General features: G+C 45.4%; 1 pseudogene; it reads right to left on the bottom strand.

Moving 5' to 3' along the window:
- Positions 1-9185: 9185 nt before the first annotated feature.
- On the bottom strand, positions 9186-10285 carry LOC123171102 (uncharacterized; annotated as a pseudogene).
- Between the last annotated feature and the right edge of the window lie 5950 nt (positions 10286-16235).

Genomic DNA, 16235 nt, shown 5'->3' with positions numbered 1-16235 from the left:
TTTGCTGATTTACTGGGCTGCTTGTATTTGACTGACCCCTATTTTGGGTCAGTCAACTTTCTTCTTGGGCTGGACTTTCGTGTGTGCATATTTTTTCCATGAGTTTGCTTTTGTTTTCTGTATGTGTATGCTTTTATTTTTCTATTTTTCAGTCGAGTTTTGTTTTTTTCTTTACGTGTATTTCCGGATGTTGAGTGTGAGTAAATGTATACATGTATAAATTACATTAGAGTATGGAAACTTCACTCTTATATATTTATTCTACATATTATGAAAAGTGCATATTTTGTCCTAATTGTGTGGAAAATTTTGTTTTTTTTTCAGTTTCTTTATTCTTTAATAACAATGCTAATTGTTTTGTGCTAATTTTGTGCTAATTAAATACAGTTTTCTATTATTATGCGTATGTATGCATGAAATTGAAGGAAATATGCCCTAGAGGCAATAATAAAGTTGTTATTTTATATTTCCTTATATCATGATAAATGTTTATTATTCATGCTAGAATTGTATTAACCGAAAACTTGATACATGTGTGGATACATAGACAAAATACAGTATCCCTAGTAAGCCTCTACTAGACTAGCTCGTTAATAAAAAATGGTTAAGTTTCCTAATCATAGACATGTGTTGTCATTTGATGAACGGGATCACATCATTAGGAAATGATGTGATGGACAAGACCCATCCGTTAGCTTAGCATATTGATCGTTCAGTTTTATTGCTATTGCTTTCTTCATGTCATATACATATTTCTTTGACTATGAGATTATGCAACTCTCGGATACCGGAGGAATACATTGTGTGCTATCAAGCGTCACAACCTAACTGGGTGATTATAAAGATGCTCTCCAGGTATCTCCAAAGGTGTTTGTTGGGTTAGCATAGATCGAGATTAGGATTTGTCACTCAGAGTATCGAAGAGGTATCTAGACCCTCTCGGTAATGCACATCATAATAAACCTTGCAAGCAATGTGACTAATGAGTTAGTTGCGGGATGATGTATTACGGAACGAGTAAAGAGACTTGCCGTTAACGAGATTGAACTAGGTATGAAGATACCGACGATCAAATCTCGGGCAAGTAACATACCGATGACAAAGGGAATAACGTATGTCGTCATTACGGTACGACAGATAAAGATCTTCGTAAAATATGTGGAAACCAATATGAGCATCCAGGTTCCGATGTTGGTTATTGACCGGAGAGGTGTCTCGGTCATGTCTTCATAGTTCTCGAACCCGTAGGGTCCGCACGCTTAACGTTCAGTGACGATTTTGTATTATATGAGTTATGTGATTTGGTGAGCGAATGTTGTTCGGAGTCCCGGATGAGATCACGGACATGACGAGGAATCTCAAAATGGTCGAGAGTTAAAGATTCATATATTAGACGATGATATTCAGACGCGAGAAGTGTCCCCGGGGTACCGGGTACATACCGGGTCACCGGAAGGGGTTCCGGGCATCCCCCCGGTAATTACATGGGTCTAATGGGCCAAGAAGGGGGGGGGGGTGGTGCACCCCATGTAGGCCAAAATAAGGGGGAAGGAAAGAGGGGAAGAGAGAAAGGAAGGGGAGCAATTCGGCCCCCCCTTCCTTCTCTCCTCCCTTTCCCCTCCGGATGAATATGGAAGGGGGGAGGCCGAATTGGGAGGTGCCCAAGTAGGATTCCTCCTACTTGGGGCGCCCCCTTGGCCGCCTATCCTCCCCTCCAACCTATATATATGAGGGGGGGGGCACCGCTAGAACACACACCAACAATTGTTAGCCGTGTGCGGCGCCCCCTCCACGGTTTACGCCTTCGGTCATGTCTTCGTAGTGCTTAGGCGAAGCCCTGCACGGATCACTTCACCATCACCGTCACCACGCCGTCGTGCGGACGAAACTCTCCCTTGACACTTTGCTGGATCAAGAGTTCGAGGGACGTCATCAAGCTGAACGTGTGCAGAACTCGGAGGTGTCGTACGTTCGGTACTTGATCGGTCGGAACGAGAAGAAGTTCGACTACATCAACCGCGTTGTCAAACGCTTCCGGTTTCGGTCTATGAGGGTATGTGGACACACTCTTCCCCCCTCGTTGCTATGCATCTCCTAGATAGTTCTTGCGTGAGCGTAGGCATTTTTTTGTAATTGCATGCTACGTTCCCCAACAGTGGTATCAGAGCCAGGTCTATGCGTAGATGATATGCACGAGTAGAACACAAAGAGTTGTGGGCAGTGATCGTCATACTGCTTACCACCAACTTCTTATTTTGATTCGGCGGTATTGTTGGATGAAGCGGCCCAGACCAACCTTACATGACCACGTTCATGAGACCGGTTCTACGGATAGACATGCAACTAGTTTTGCATAAAGGTGGCTGGCGGGTGTCTGTTTCTCCAACTTTAGTTGAATCGAATTTGACTGCGGCCGGTCCTTGTTGAAGGTTAAAGCAGCAAACTTGATAAATCACCGTTGTGGTTTTGAATGCGTAGGTAAGAACGGTTCTTGCTAGAAGCCCGTAGCAGCCACGTAAAACTTGCAACAACAAAGTAGAGGACGTCTAACTTGTTTTTGCAGGGCATGTTGTGATGTGATATGGTCAAGACATGATGTGATATATGTTATCGTATCAGATGATCATGTTTTGTAAAAGTTATCGGCAACTGGCAGGAGCCTTATGGTTGTCGCTTTATTCTATGAAATGCAAACGCCATGTAATTGCTTTACTTTATCACTATGTGTTAGCGATAGTTGTAGAAGAAATAGTGGGCGAGACGACCACGACGCTACGATGGAGATCATGGTGTCAAGCCGGTGACGATGGAGATCATGACGGTGCTTTGGAGATGGAGATCAAAGGCACAAGATGATGATGGGCATATCATGTCACATATTTTGATTGCATGTGATGTTTATCTTTTATGCATCTTATTTTGCTTAGTACGGTGGTAGCATTATAAGATGATCCCTTACTAAAATTTCAAGGTATAAGTGTTCTCCCTGAGTATGCACCGTTGCGACAGTTCGTCGTGCTGAGACACCACGTGATGATCGGGTGTGATAAGCTCTACGTTCACATACATTGGGTGTAAGATAGTTTTGCACATGCGGAATACTCGGGTCAAACTTGATGAGCCTAGCATGTACAGACATGGCCTCAGAACACTGGAGACTGAAAGGTCGAACGTGAATCATATAGAGATATGATCAACATAGAGATGTTCACCATTGAAGACTACTCCATCTCACGTGATGATCGGACATGGTTTAGTTGATTTGGATCACGTGATCATTTAGATGAATCGAGGGATGTCTATCTAAGTGGGAGTTCTTAAGTAATATGATTGATTGAACTTAATTTATCATGAACTTAGTCCTGATAGTATTCGCATATCTATGTTGTAGATCAATAGCTCGCGATATAGCTCCTATATTTTTTGATATGTTCCTAGAGAAAAGTTGAAAGATGATAGTAGCAATGATGCGGACTGGGTCCGTGATCTGAGGATTATCCTCATTGCTGCACAGAAGAATTATGTCCTTGATACACTGCTAGGTGATAGACCTATTTGCAGGAGTTGATGCAGACGTTATGAACATTTGACAAGCTCGGTATGATGACTACTTGATAGTTTAGTGCACCATGCTTTACGGCTTAGAACTGGGACTTCAAAAATGTTTTGAATGCCACGGAGCATATGAGATGTTCCAAGAGTTGAAATTGGTATTTCAGACTCATGCCCATGTCGAGAGGTATGAGACCTCTGACAAGTATTTTGCCATCAAGATGGAGGAGAATGGCTCAGCCAGTGAGCATGTACTCAGAATGTCTGGGTAGTACAATCGCTTGAATCAAGTGGGAGTTAATCTTCCAGATAAGATAGTGATTGATAGAGTTTTCTAGTCACAATCACCAAGCTACTAGAACTTCATGGTGAACTATAATATGCAACGGGATGACGAAAACGATTCCTGAGCTCTTCGCGATGCTGAAATCGGCGAAGGTAGAAATCAAGAAAGAGCATCAAGTGTTGATGGTTGACAAGACCACTAGTTTTAAGTAAAAGGGTAAGGGAAAGAAAAGGGGACTTCAAGAAGAATGGCAAGCAAGTTGCCACTCCCAGGGAAAAGCCCAAATATGGACCTAAGCCTGAAACTAAGTGCTTCTACTGCAAAGGAAATGGTCACTGGAAGCGGAATTGCCCCAAATACTTGGCGGATAAGAAGGATGGCAAAGTGAACAAAGGTATGTATGATATACATGTTATTGATGTGTAATTTACTAGTGTTCATAGTGCTACCTCTTGAGCATGCGTTGGTTTTCCCTTGAAGAGGAAAGGGTGATGTAGCAAAGTAGCATAAGTATTTCCCTCAGTTTTTGAGACCCAAGGTATCAATCCAGTAGGAGATTACACGCAAGTCACCCAGTACCTGCACAAACAATCAGGAACCTTGCAACCAACGCGATAAAGGGGTTCTCAATCCCTTCACGGTCACTCGCAAAAGTGAGATCTAATAGAGATAGTAAAGTAAATATTTTTGGTATTTTTGTTGTATAGATTGGAAAGTAAAGATTGCAAAATAAAATAAATAGGAAACTAGAATTATAGATCAGAAACTTATATGATGCAAAATAGACCCGGGGGCCATAGGTTTCACTAGTGGCTTCTCTCATGATAGCATGTATTACGGTGGGTGAACAAATTACTGCCGAGCAATTGATAGAAAAGCGCATAGTTACGAGAATATCTAGGCAATGATCATGAATATAGGCATCACGTCCGTGTCAAGTAGACCGAAACGATTCTGCATCTACTACTATATATTACTCCACCCATCGACCGCTATCCAGCATGCATCTAGAGTATTAAGTTCATAAGAACAGAGTAACGCATTAAGCAAGATGACATGATGTAGAGGGATAAACTGAAGCAATATGATATAAACCCCATCTTTTTATCCTCGATGGCAACAATACAATACGTGCCTTGCTGCCCCTACTGTCACTGGGAAAGGACACCGCAAGATTGAACCCAAAGCTAAGCACTTCTCCCATTGCAAGAAAGATCAATCTAGTAGGCCAAACTAAACCGATAATTTGAAGAGACTTGCAAAGATATCAAATCATGCATATAAGAATTCAGAGAAGAACCAAATATTATTCATAGATAATCTTGATCATAAATCCACAATTCATCGGATCTTGGCAAACACACCGCAAAAAGTATTACATCGAATAGATCTCCAAGAACATTGTGGAGAACTTTGTATTGAGAATCAAAGAGAGAGAAGAAGCCATCTAGCTAATAACTATGGACCCGAAGGTCTGTGGTAAACTACTCACGCTTCATCGGAGAGGCTATGGTGTTGATGTAGAAGCCCTCCGTGATCGATTCCCCCTCCGGCAGATCGCCGGAAAAGGCCCCAAGATGGGATCTCATGGGTATAGAAGGTTGCAGCAGTGGAAAAGTGGTTTCGTGGCTCCCCTCGATGTTTTTAGGATATAAGAGTATATATAGGCAAAAGAAGTACGTCGGTGGAGCTCCATGGGGCCCACGAGGGTGGGGGGCGCGCCTACCCCCCTGGGCGCGCCCTCCTGCCTCGTGGCCGCCTCGCGGAGTTTCAGACTTCAACGCCAAGTCTTCTGGATTGTGTTTGTTCCAAGAAAGATCCTCACGAAGGTTTCATTCCGTTTGGATTCCGTTTGGTATTCCTTTTCTGCAAAACACTGAAATAGGCAAAAAAAACTGGCACTGGGCCTTCGGATAATAGGTTAGTCCCAAAAATAATATAAAAGTGCATATTAAAGCCCATTAAACATCCAAAACGGATAATATAATAGCATGGAACAATAAAAAAATTATAAATACGTTGGAGACGTATCAAGCATCCCCAAGCTTAGTTCCTGCTCGTCCTCGAGTAGGTAAATGATAAAAACAGAATTTTTGATGTGGAATGCTACCTAACATAATTTTCTATGTAATTCTCTTTATTGTGGCATGAATGTTCAGATCCATAAGATTGAAAATAAAAGTTTAATATTGACATAAAAAACAATAATACTTCAAGCATACTAATGAAGCAATCATGTCTTCTCAAAATAACATGGCCAAAGAAAGTTATCCCTACAAAATCATATAGTCTGGCTATGCTCTATCTTCATCACACAAAGTATTTAATCATGCACAACCCGATGACAAGCCAAGCAATTGTTTCATACTTTTGATGTTCTCAAACTTTTTCAATCTTCACGCAATACATGAGCGTGAGCCATGGACATAGCACTATATGTGGAATAGAATGGTGGTTGTGGAGAAGACAAAAAGGAGAAGATAGTCTCACATAAACTAGGCGTATCAACGGGCTATGGAGATGCCCATCAATAGATATCAATGTGAGTGAGTAGGGATTGCCATGCAACGGATGCACTAGAGCTATAAGCGTATGAAAGCTCAACAAAAGAAACTAAGTGGGTGTGCATTCAACTTGCTTGCTCACGAAGACCTAGGGCAATTTGAGGAAGCCCATCATTGGAATATACAAGCCAAGTTCTATAATGAAAAATTTCCCACTAGTATATGAAAGTGACAACATACGAGACTCTCTATCATGAAGATCATAGTGCTACTTTGAAGCACAAGTGTGGTAAAAGGATAGTAGCATTGCCCCTTCTCTCTTTTTCTCTCATTTTTTTTGTTTGGGCCTTTCTCTTTTTTATGGCCTCTTTTTTTTCGTCCGGAGTCTCACCCCGACTTGTGGGGGAATCATAGTCTCCATCACCCTTTCCTCACTAGGACAATGCTCTAATAAAGATCATCACACTTTTATTTACTTACAACTCAATACTTATAACAAAAGATGACTCTATGTGAATGCCTCCGGCGGTGTACCGGGATGTGCAATGATTCAAGAGTGACATGTATGAAAAATTATGAACGGCGGCTTTGCCACAAATACGATGTCAACTACATGATCATGCAAAGCAGTATGACAATGATGGAGTGTGTCATAATAAACGGAACGGTGGAAAGTTGCATGGCAATATATCTCGGAATGGCTATGGAAATGCCATAATAGGTAGGTATGGTGTCTGTTTTGAGGAAGGTATATGGTGGGTGTATGATACCGGCGAAAGTTGCGCGGTATTAGAGAGGCTAGCAATGGTGGAAGGGTGAGAGTGCGTATAATCCATGGACTCAACATTAGTCATAAAGAACTCACATACTTATTGCAAAAATCTATTAGTTATCGAAACGAAGTACTACGCGCATGCTCCTAGGGGGATAGATTGGTAGGAAAAGACCATCGCTCATCCCCGACCGACACTCATAAGGAAGACAATCAATAAATAAATCATGCTCCGACTTCATCACATAACGGTTCACCATACGTGCATGCTACGGGAATCACAAACTTTAACACAAGTATCTCTCAAATTCACAACTACTCAACTAGCATGACTCTAATATCACCATCTTCATATCTCAAAACTATCATAATGAATCAAACTTCTCATAGTATTCAATGCACTTTATATGATAGTTTTTATTATACCCATCTTGGATGCTCATCATATTAGGACTAATTTTATAGCCAAAGCAAATTACCATGCTGTTCTAAAAGACTCTCAAAATAATATAAGTGAAGCATGAGATATCAATAATTTCTATAAAATAAAACCACCACCGCGCTCTAAAAAGATATAAGTTAAGCTCTAGAGCAAAATTATCACTACTAGGAAAAGGCCTACTAGTGGCGCACCAATTTTGCCTACTAATGGCGCACTACTGGTGTGCCACTAGTACCACGCCACTAGTATTAAATACTAATGGCGCACCACTGGTGGTGCGCCATTAGTATCTGGTATACTAATGGCGCATCACGCCGTGCACCATTAGTATAGACCAACATGCGCCATTAGTGTGCCTCCCAGGGGGCGATATTTACACATGTGCTTTGCCATACTAATGGCGCACTGTGGGGTGATGCGCCATTAGTATCCTTTGGCATACTAATGGCGCACATTGGGGTGATGCGCCATTAGTATGAATATTAGGGATTATTTTTTTTTCTTTTCTGATATTTGCACAGGTTACAAAATATATTATTGGACAGAATATAGACAGCACCACACAGCAACAACAGATTCATCGAATACAATAGAAGATTAGTCTCCGAATACAATTCATCATATTAGTCTTCAAATTCAAAAGACCGAACAAAGATAGAACATTACAAGTCTCGAGACCGCGAGTAGCGAGTTTGTCTTCACATTACAAGTCGATATCGATCATCTAAACTACCATCACATAGAAGAGAGTTGCGGTCATCACGATGAGCATCATCGCGATGAAACTGGTCTTCATCCGGTTCCTCCAACGCTCCCTCCTCTCTCCCGCTAGATAGCGCGCGTATCTAGATTCCGCCTCCGCCCTAGTGGTGTACCCTTTGTAACTGTTACCGCTGAAACGGCGAACCTGTCTCCGACACTCCTCCCAGTCGTCGTAGACTCCGGGAACCTTACCCTTGTACACGACATACGACGGCATCTCTATGCACTAGCCAAACAACAGACAATACATAAGCAATATATAAGTATGCAACAAAAGGATCGGAAGAGAAAAGCAAGACATTAATAGCACGATTCATGGTCCTACTAATAAATAGCATCGATTACATCTAAGTTGAACGACTGTCCAAACCAAAGAGACATACAAGTTCATTAAAGTTTAATTACAACATGAGCTAATCGATGTTTCAGAACTACACATAGCATCACTACTTTCGACTCGACTCATGGGACCGGAGCGTGGATGAAGCCGCCGTCTTTCGTGATGGTCATGAAGTCGCGGGCGTTGTAAGCCTGCATTTGTAGCATTGTGTCTATCTCACTGTTGGACGGTTGATATTTGAGGTAGAACTGCCCCGAGGTATGAAGGACATCTTGATGGATGATTTCTGCAAACTCCGACTGGATGCGAAAGAATTCTTGTCGGATGTCCGCGTCCTGGATTGCCGCCAAGCTTGCGGCCCAATCTTTGAGATTATTTGGTAGCAGAAGGTGATTATGGCCCCGTACGATCGCCCGCATGTGATGGAGGGCGTAGTAGGCATCCTTCTGACCGCCAGGCGGCTGCTTGACGCAGGGGAACATCGTATTATGGGTGAACACGTGCCTGCCGTACCTACGAGCTGGCCTCTTAAAGGTGCCTCCAGATGCGATGTAGCCGGGGAGAGCATCATCAAGAACTTTCTTGATATTTGTGTAGTCTATCTTGGAGTCACGGTCCGGGTCGAAATACGTGGCCATGGAATATTTTGGGCTTAAGAGGATGATTGTGCAATGTGTGTCACTGCACAGAACACAGAATGTTAGAAAAAAAAGAACGATCGAAATCTAAGAAATCATATGTTACGGGGCGGTTAGGGGATGACTTACTCGGGAAAGTAAGGCACGAGGAAGTTATCCTTATCTGGGTTTGCCAGAATGACGCCTTCGAGGTGTGAACTCGCGACTTGCCGGTCCCCAGCGCTGCCCAAGATCTTGGCACGCATGTAGAAGGGGTCGACTATCACAATGTCCGGGGTCTTGTCTCTAATGATCCGCATCTCCATACTCAGCAAAAACAGCCGAACGAAGGTGTAGTGCAGCGGATGAAGGTTAAACATAGCAAAGATGTCATCAAACCGCAGGACGATCGTACCCCCGATGGCGCTATCCACAAAGCCCTTGCCTTCTGGCACCTTGGCCACGAAAACCGGGTATGCCACATCATTCTCTCTGAGACGCCGCTTCTCTAAAGAAAGAACACTGTCATGCAGACTCCGCATAGCACCGGTTGCAGCATTGAGCATATTTGGCGGTAGCATCGCCCTACCCACCACATGCACCCTCCTCGAGATATCCTTAGGTGAAGGTGGCCCGTCCTGAGCACGGATCGTACTCGGTGCCGGCTGGCTCGCACCGGCGCCCTTGTTAGTCTTTCGTTTCCGTCCCTTCTTCCTGATCTGCTGTAATGGGATCGAGTTCTGCTCACAGACCGCCTTCTTGAGCGTGTTGGGGCTGATAATATTTCGCACCTCGGCTATCTAAGGCTCGGTGAAGGCGGCAGCTGGAGGCGTCTCCTGAGAACTGAACGCCAGACGATGCCTGTTGCAATTGGGTTTCTCCGCCGTACCAGCTAGATCGCGGTCGTCTTTTTCAGGGTTGGGTTCTTGAGAAGTAGGCCCGCAGAACTCGTCACCGTACCCATGTTCGGCAAAGTACTTATCGATGTTGGTAAATGTACCATCGTCGTTGTCGTCGTCGTCCGGATCCTGTGCCATATGCATGTCCGGATCCTGTGCCATAGGGATGTCCGGCATGTCCGGTAGCGTTGCGGCGTTCTTGCCATGGCTTGGCGCTGGCACGACTGGCGGTCTTGTCTGTGGGGTGGTATCCCCTGCCCCCAAACGAATCTGGCTCTTCGGCCAAAGCAGGGGCCAGCTTACACAGGCGCTGAGGGTCATCACATCATCTTCGTCGGCCCCAGCGGGTCGAATCGGAGGTAACAACTCGTCGCAGCCTGGCAGCACCCGAACCAGTTCAACCCTATACAAGGTGGGTGGCATCGGATTACCCTGGAACACGCGGTTGCCCGGTTGAACGATTCTGCCCTTGGCGACATCGACCAACTCGCCGCACACGAAGTGCAGGAGAGTGCAAGGAACGTCGGCGGCGCCCTGCGAAAACATGTAGGGCGTCAGGGATGCCCAGTCAAAGGCAAGGAGATGAAGTCATCGGCCGAGAGGCTTAGTTACCGTGATGCCGTCGAGCTCGGCTAATGTCGAGGCACCGCCAACGGCGGGCGTGCAACTGATGGAGGGGCCGCTTGCTGGCGAGGTGCCGGCCGGCGTACACCCGGGTGCATTAAGCTCCAATGCCTGTGCCGGCGCCGGAGACACGAATACCGCCTCCGCCGGAACACCAATGGCGCCACTTGCGCGTTGTGCGAGTTGCTGGCCGTGAAGCTGGGAATCGGGGGAGGCCCCTGTTGGCCGCCCGCAATCCACGTCGTCAGCCCCTGAATCAAGGTAGGCACCATGGCGGTGAGCGTCGTTCCCAGTTGTTGTTGCACTTGCTCTTGGACAATCTCCGGAATCCGCGCCACTTGTGCCTTGAGTTCTTGAACCTCGCGCGACTGGCTTTCCGAGCTGGTCTTTTTCTCCTTTCGCCCACCAGCGGTATAGTATGACGACCATTTTGTGGACAAGCCTTTGCCGGCCACACGACCAGCTGACGACGGCTTACTGAGCTTATCCTTGTTTTTCATTACGTTCAACGCCCTATTTAAAGGGGTGTCGAAAGGGGAGCTCTGAGATGACCCCGCGCTACCGCTTTCAGCCTCCTGCGGAAGAAATGTGAACCATTTAGAAATTTGGCTTCATTAATTAGAATGCAACCATATGGAGCTAATTACGCGGGGGTGTATTCCTTACCAGAACAAGCTCAAGCGCCCTGGTCTTCGGATCCGTGGTAAGCTCCTTTGTTACCGGGTCCTCCTTGTACTGGGCCCTGACAAAGTTCCTGGTCTGCTTGTCACGGAATTTCTCGAAGCAGGGCGGTAGGCCTTGCTCGGCACGCTCCGCGTCCTCCTTGTCCCATATAGGCTCCGCCACTCTGTAACCGCCGGGACCGAGTTGGTGGACCCCTAAGTTCAACTGCCACATTTCTTTCCCCTACTGACTTGATTCAGAGGTTGCGCTGCTCTCGCACTTGATCTTGAACTCCTTGTAGTCATCTTCGCTGATCAAAGGATATTTCGCCTTGATCTTCTCATAACTATCACCTTTTTCAATCATTGCCTTCACTGTGCTTCTCCAAGTAGACAGGGCCGTGCTCATCCTCGTGAGGGCGGCACTGTTCACTTTATTCCCTGAGAGGCGTGTGTTTGCAAAGTCAGCGGGGAACTTGTATCGGTCGTGCAGCTTCGTGAAGAGGAGGCTGCGCAAATTCCCTCGGTCCTTATGCCTTAGGTTCTCGGTGTTGATCGAGACGGTGCTCCGGAGAATGCAGCCAAGCTGAACCGAGTACCCCTTGACTACTTGTTTGGGCGCCGTTGGATGCCCGTCGGAGTTCACTTCAGTAAATTCCTCCTTGACGGTGCCGAGCACGCTCGGGCGCCGGTCCTTCCGTTGCCTCTTCGGTTGGCTGCCATCTGTGCGTGTGCTGCCATCATCAGTGGTGGCATCCTCGGCGGCACCATCAGTGGTGTCATCCCCGACGCCACTAGGGGTTGTGTAGTCAGGATCGGTGTCTTCTGCGGCGTCCTCATAGCGGTGATGTTCTTCCTCCAGCTCCTGGGACAGCTCCCAGAATTGCTTGCCGCCCGAACCGCCGGCCTCATCGTTGTGGGCCATGTTTCGCTCTAAATAGGAAAAAAGTTTGGTCAAAAAGTTGGTTATTGTCAAGGAACAAGATCATGGTCTCATCATTTAGGGTTTGTCGACACCGAGGCATCCTAAAAGCTAAGCTTTTATCATTTAGGGTTTGTCGACGCCGAGGCACCCTAAAAGCCTAAGCTTTCATCATTTAGGTTCTTATCGACACCGAGGCACCCTAAAAGCCAAGGTTTTATAATTTAGGGTTTGTCGACGCCAAGGCACCCTAAAAGCTAAGCTGGGAAGGAGAATTCTAAGTTGGGCCTAATCAGTTGGCTCTATTGCCACCTATGGTTTAATGCAGCAAGAATAAAGGGGCAGTTGATCCTACTTAATTAAGTACTAAGATACCCCGGCCCATGCATTAGTCGCAAGTACCCCATATGTCCTATTTTTAGCAAAGTCATGCTAAAATTCACGGAAAATTTCAGCATGACCTTTGCTGAAAATAGGACATATGGAGTACCCGAATTTGCCGGAACGGAAGTTAATCGACATTCCGGCAAACTCAAGGGCCTCTCGGGGTACCTGCAAAATCATTATCCCCGCGTAATGAAGTCCCCAATGGGTCATTTCAGAAGATCACAAGTAGCATCATCACAAGTACAGCAGCAGCAGCAGTGAATACAGGCATAACAGCAATAGCAGCAGCTTTATTCTTCTTCTTCATAAACACTAATTGTCTAATTGAGCAATACAGCGACAGTGTGAACAAATAAAAACACAAACTACACCTACATATTTGGGTACCTCTATGGTAGTAACATGCCATGCTCTGCCTAGAGCTACTGCAGCAATCATTGTTATACATTTCTCTGAATAGTATATATGGCTTGAAATGGCAGAACAGGTTACAGTAATTAGATGAATGAAATGCATAAGTGTTATACATTTCTCTGAATAGTATACAAGGTGGTGTAGATCTCTAAGGAGCAGCATTAAAAGGGAAGGGCGTGCGGCAAGATGCCATCAAGCTCCCAGCAGCAATGGTCACAAGTGACAGGAGCTGTGCCTGCCACTAGGATGAGCACTTTTAATTTTTTGCTTCTTCTTTTTTTGAGACAGAAGCACTTTCAGTCTCAGAAACAAAGATCACACAGCTTTATAAAATCAACTTTACAGGAAGTATTCGTGTAAGGAAACATTAATAAGTATCTAAGTGTTTTCAGTTCATTTATACAAAAGACAAACAACAGCCCTTTTCTTTTGCACCGAAAGAAAAATGCTAGTACTATGTGATAAGCTTTAGAAAATGGAGTACTTACAGCAACCGTGCAGGCAATCAATCCAGGCTTCTCCCGGTGATCCAAAGCAACAAAGAATAGAAGAAAAGCACCAATATACCAGGGAATTGCAACCAAGAAGAACCCTAGTAAGAACCTTCAAAACAAAACCAACCTAAAGTCTTTAATATGGATTGATTGTGCTTTCATTTTAAATTTGCAGGTAAGAACAATGAACTTATAGAAACTCCTTAATATGAATATTATACCGATGATAAAAGAAGTGAGACAAGAAGTGTCTGCAGCCTTGAGTAGATTCCCGAGACCTGAAGGTTGTTCACCCTGCTCATATCAAATATTATGTTGTATTAGCAGCAAGTAGACAAGCCTCCATACATCAAGCCCTAAATGATGAATGAACTGGCGTGGCACATTAAAATTAAGAAAGGACATCACACTTCACATCCCAGGTGCTCTTATAAATGCTGTTAGCATCACTGAAGCATACAAAAAGGAAGCGACATCACAAGTCACAATGTACTCTCTCCGTAAAGAAATATAAGAGCGTTTAGATCACTATTTTAGTTATCTAGATGCTCTTATATTTGTTTACAGAGGGAGTATCAAAGAGTATATACAATTACTTCTGACCAAATCTACTAGTGTTAGTGTATTGCTTGATCAAACAGCAAGCAGTATTCAGCAACACAATTACTTCTGACCAAATCTACTAGTGTAGTGGGAGACATAACATTTTGCAGGAAACTAAATTAGTTGTCTGTTAAAACAGTACAGAGAGACAATGGCTAAACTTTCTCTGATGACGCCCCATTGGGGGTTTACACACCTTACTTTAGAAAATATTTAATTAGGAAGAAAATTAGAGCACATCTTCTGAACCAAAATTACTAGTACAACTTAATGAACAAACAATTGTTGGCCAAAATTACTGCAACTCATCTTCTCCTTGGTTGAACATATCGTACTCCAGTACAAAATAAGTTGGAACAGATCGAATGCCTAATGTAAATGATTAAGAAAGAAAAACAAGAGTACCCAAGCAGGAGTCGGGGGTGGGCTGGGCGGGCACCGCGCGGCAGGGGGTGGAGGAGGCGTGGGGCGCATGAGATGCGGGAGACGAAGAAGAAAACTAGAAAGGGAAGAAGAGAAGGGGAAGATGGATTCGTACCTCTTCTTCTTCTTGAGGAGGAGAGGCTGCAGACTTGAGTCCGGGCGGCGGCCTGGATTGGGGGGAGCGGCCTGCGGCGCGTGGCCTGGCTGAGCTGAGGTAGAGGCGGTCGTCGTCTCCTCCTCCTCCTCCTGGTCCTCCTCCTCCGGCTCGGGGCGCGGGGGAGCTGCAGTGGTGGGGGCGCGGGGGCGGCGGCGCGGGGGAGCTGAAGTGGTGGGGGGCGCGGGGGCGGCGGGGTGGAGTCCGGCGGGGGTCGGGGCGGCGGCGTCGTGGGTCGGGGCAGCGCGCGGGTGGATCTGACGAGGGAGAGGGACGAAGGGGATCTGGCGAGGGAGAGGGAGGAATTAGCTAGGGGGGAAGCTTACTAATGGCAAACCCCGCAGCGGTGCGCCATTAGTATGTTTTTTTAGATAGCAATGGCGCACCCGCGATCGGTGCACCATTAGTAATCTTTTTTTTATATAGCAATGGCGCACCAGCCAGAGGTGCGCCATTAGTAATCTTTTTTTTATATAGCAATGGCACACCAGCCAGAGGTGCGCCATAAGTAATTTTTTTTGTTGCATCTAATAATTTTTTAGAAAATGAATATGAATATGAAACAGTAATAATTTTTTATAAAAACAGTAATAATTTTTTAAAAAATATCATCAAATTTGTTATTTGAAAATATTTATGAATATGAAAAAATATCATCAAATTTATTATTTGAAAATATCATCAAATTTGTTATTTGAAAATATAATCAAATTTGTTTTTTTTTGCAATTTTAGCTGCATTCATTTGTGACGGTGGAGCGGGCCGGGGAGGGTGCGGGGGGTCGTCGGCGGCGGTGGAGCGGGGGAGGGTGCGGTGGGTCGTCGGCGGCGGTGGAGCAGGGGAGGGTGCGGTGGGTCGTCGGTGGCGGTGGAGCGGGGGAGGGTGCGGGGGGTCGGCGGCGGCGGCCGGTGGAGCGGGGGAGAGAGTGCGGGGGGTGCTCGGCGGCGAGGGGGACCGGATCTGGCGAGGTGGGATAGCGATCGAGATGGAGGGGGATCGAGATCGAGTGTCCATGAAATTTAAATATATTCATGAGTTCAAAAAGTGCCCATGAAATACAATCGAGAAATGAAGGCTACAATTTAAATACAATCGATCTTAGATAGCTATCTGTTCACAATCTTCTTGCCCTTATTTTTCGTAAATGGAGTTCTTCTCTTGAACGGACGTCCTTTAGGTAGGGTGGTCCTGCTTCTTCTTGTGGTGTATGCTGATACTTCATCGTCGTCGTCATGTTCCATCTTCGGGTCGCCGTACTTGTCGAAGTCTTGCTCATTGGCGACTCCATCCATTCCGATGATCTTCCTTTTGCCTCTCCTCACGACAACACGACTGGGCTTTGACGGGTCGGTAATGAAGAAGCATTGGTCCACTTGGG

This window comes from Triticum aestivum, chromosome 1D (genome assembly GCF_018294505.1).
Source record: "Triticum aestivum cultivar Chinese Spring chromosome 1D, IWGSC CS RefSeq v2.1, whole genome shotgun sequence".
Classification (NCBI taxonomy): Eukaryota; Viridiplantae; Streptophyta; class Magnoliopsida; order Poales; family Poaceae; genus Triticum; species Triticum aestivum.
The sequence above is the reverse complement of the archived record's forward strand: the minus strand, read 5'-3'. Positions and strand labels throughout refer to the sequence as shown.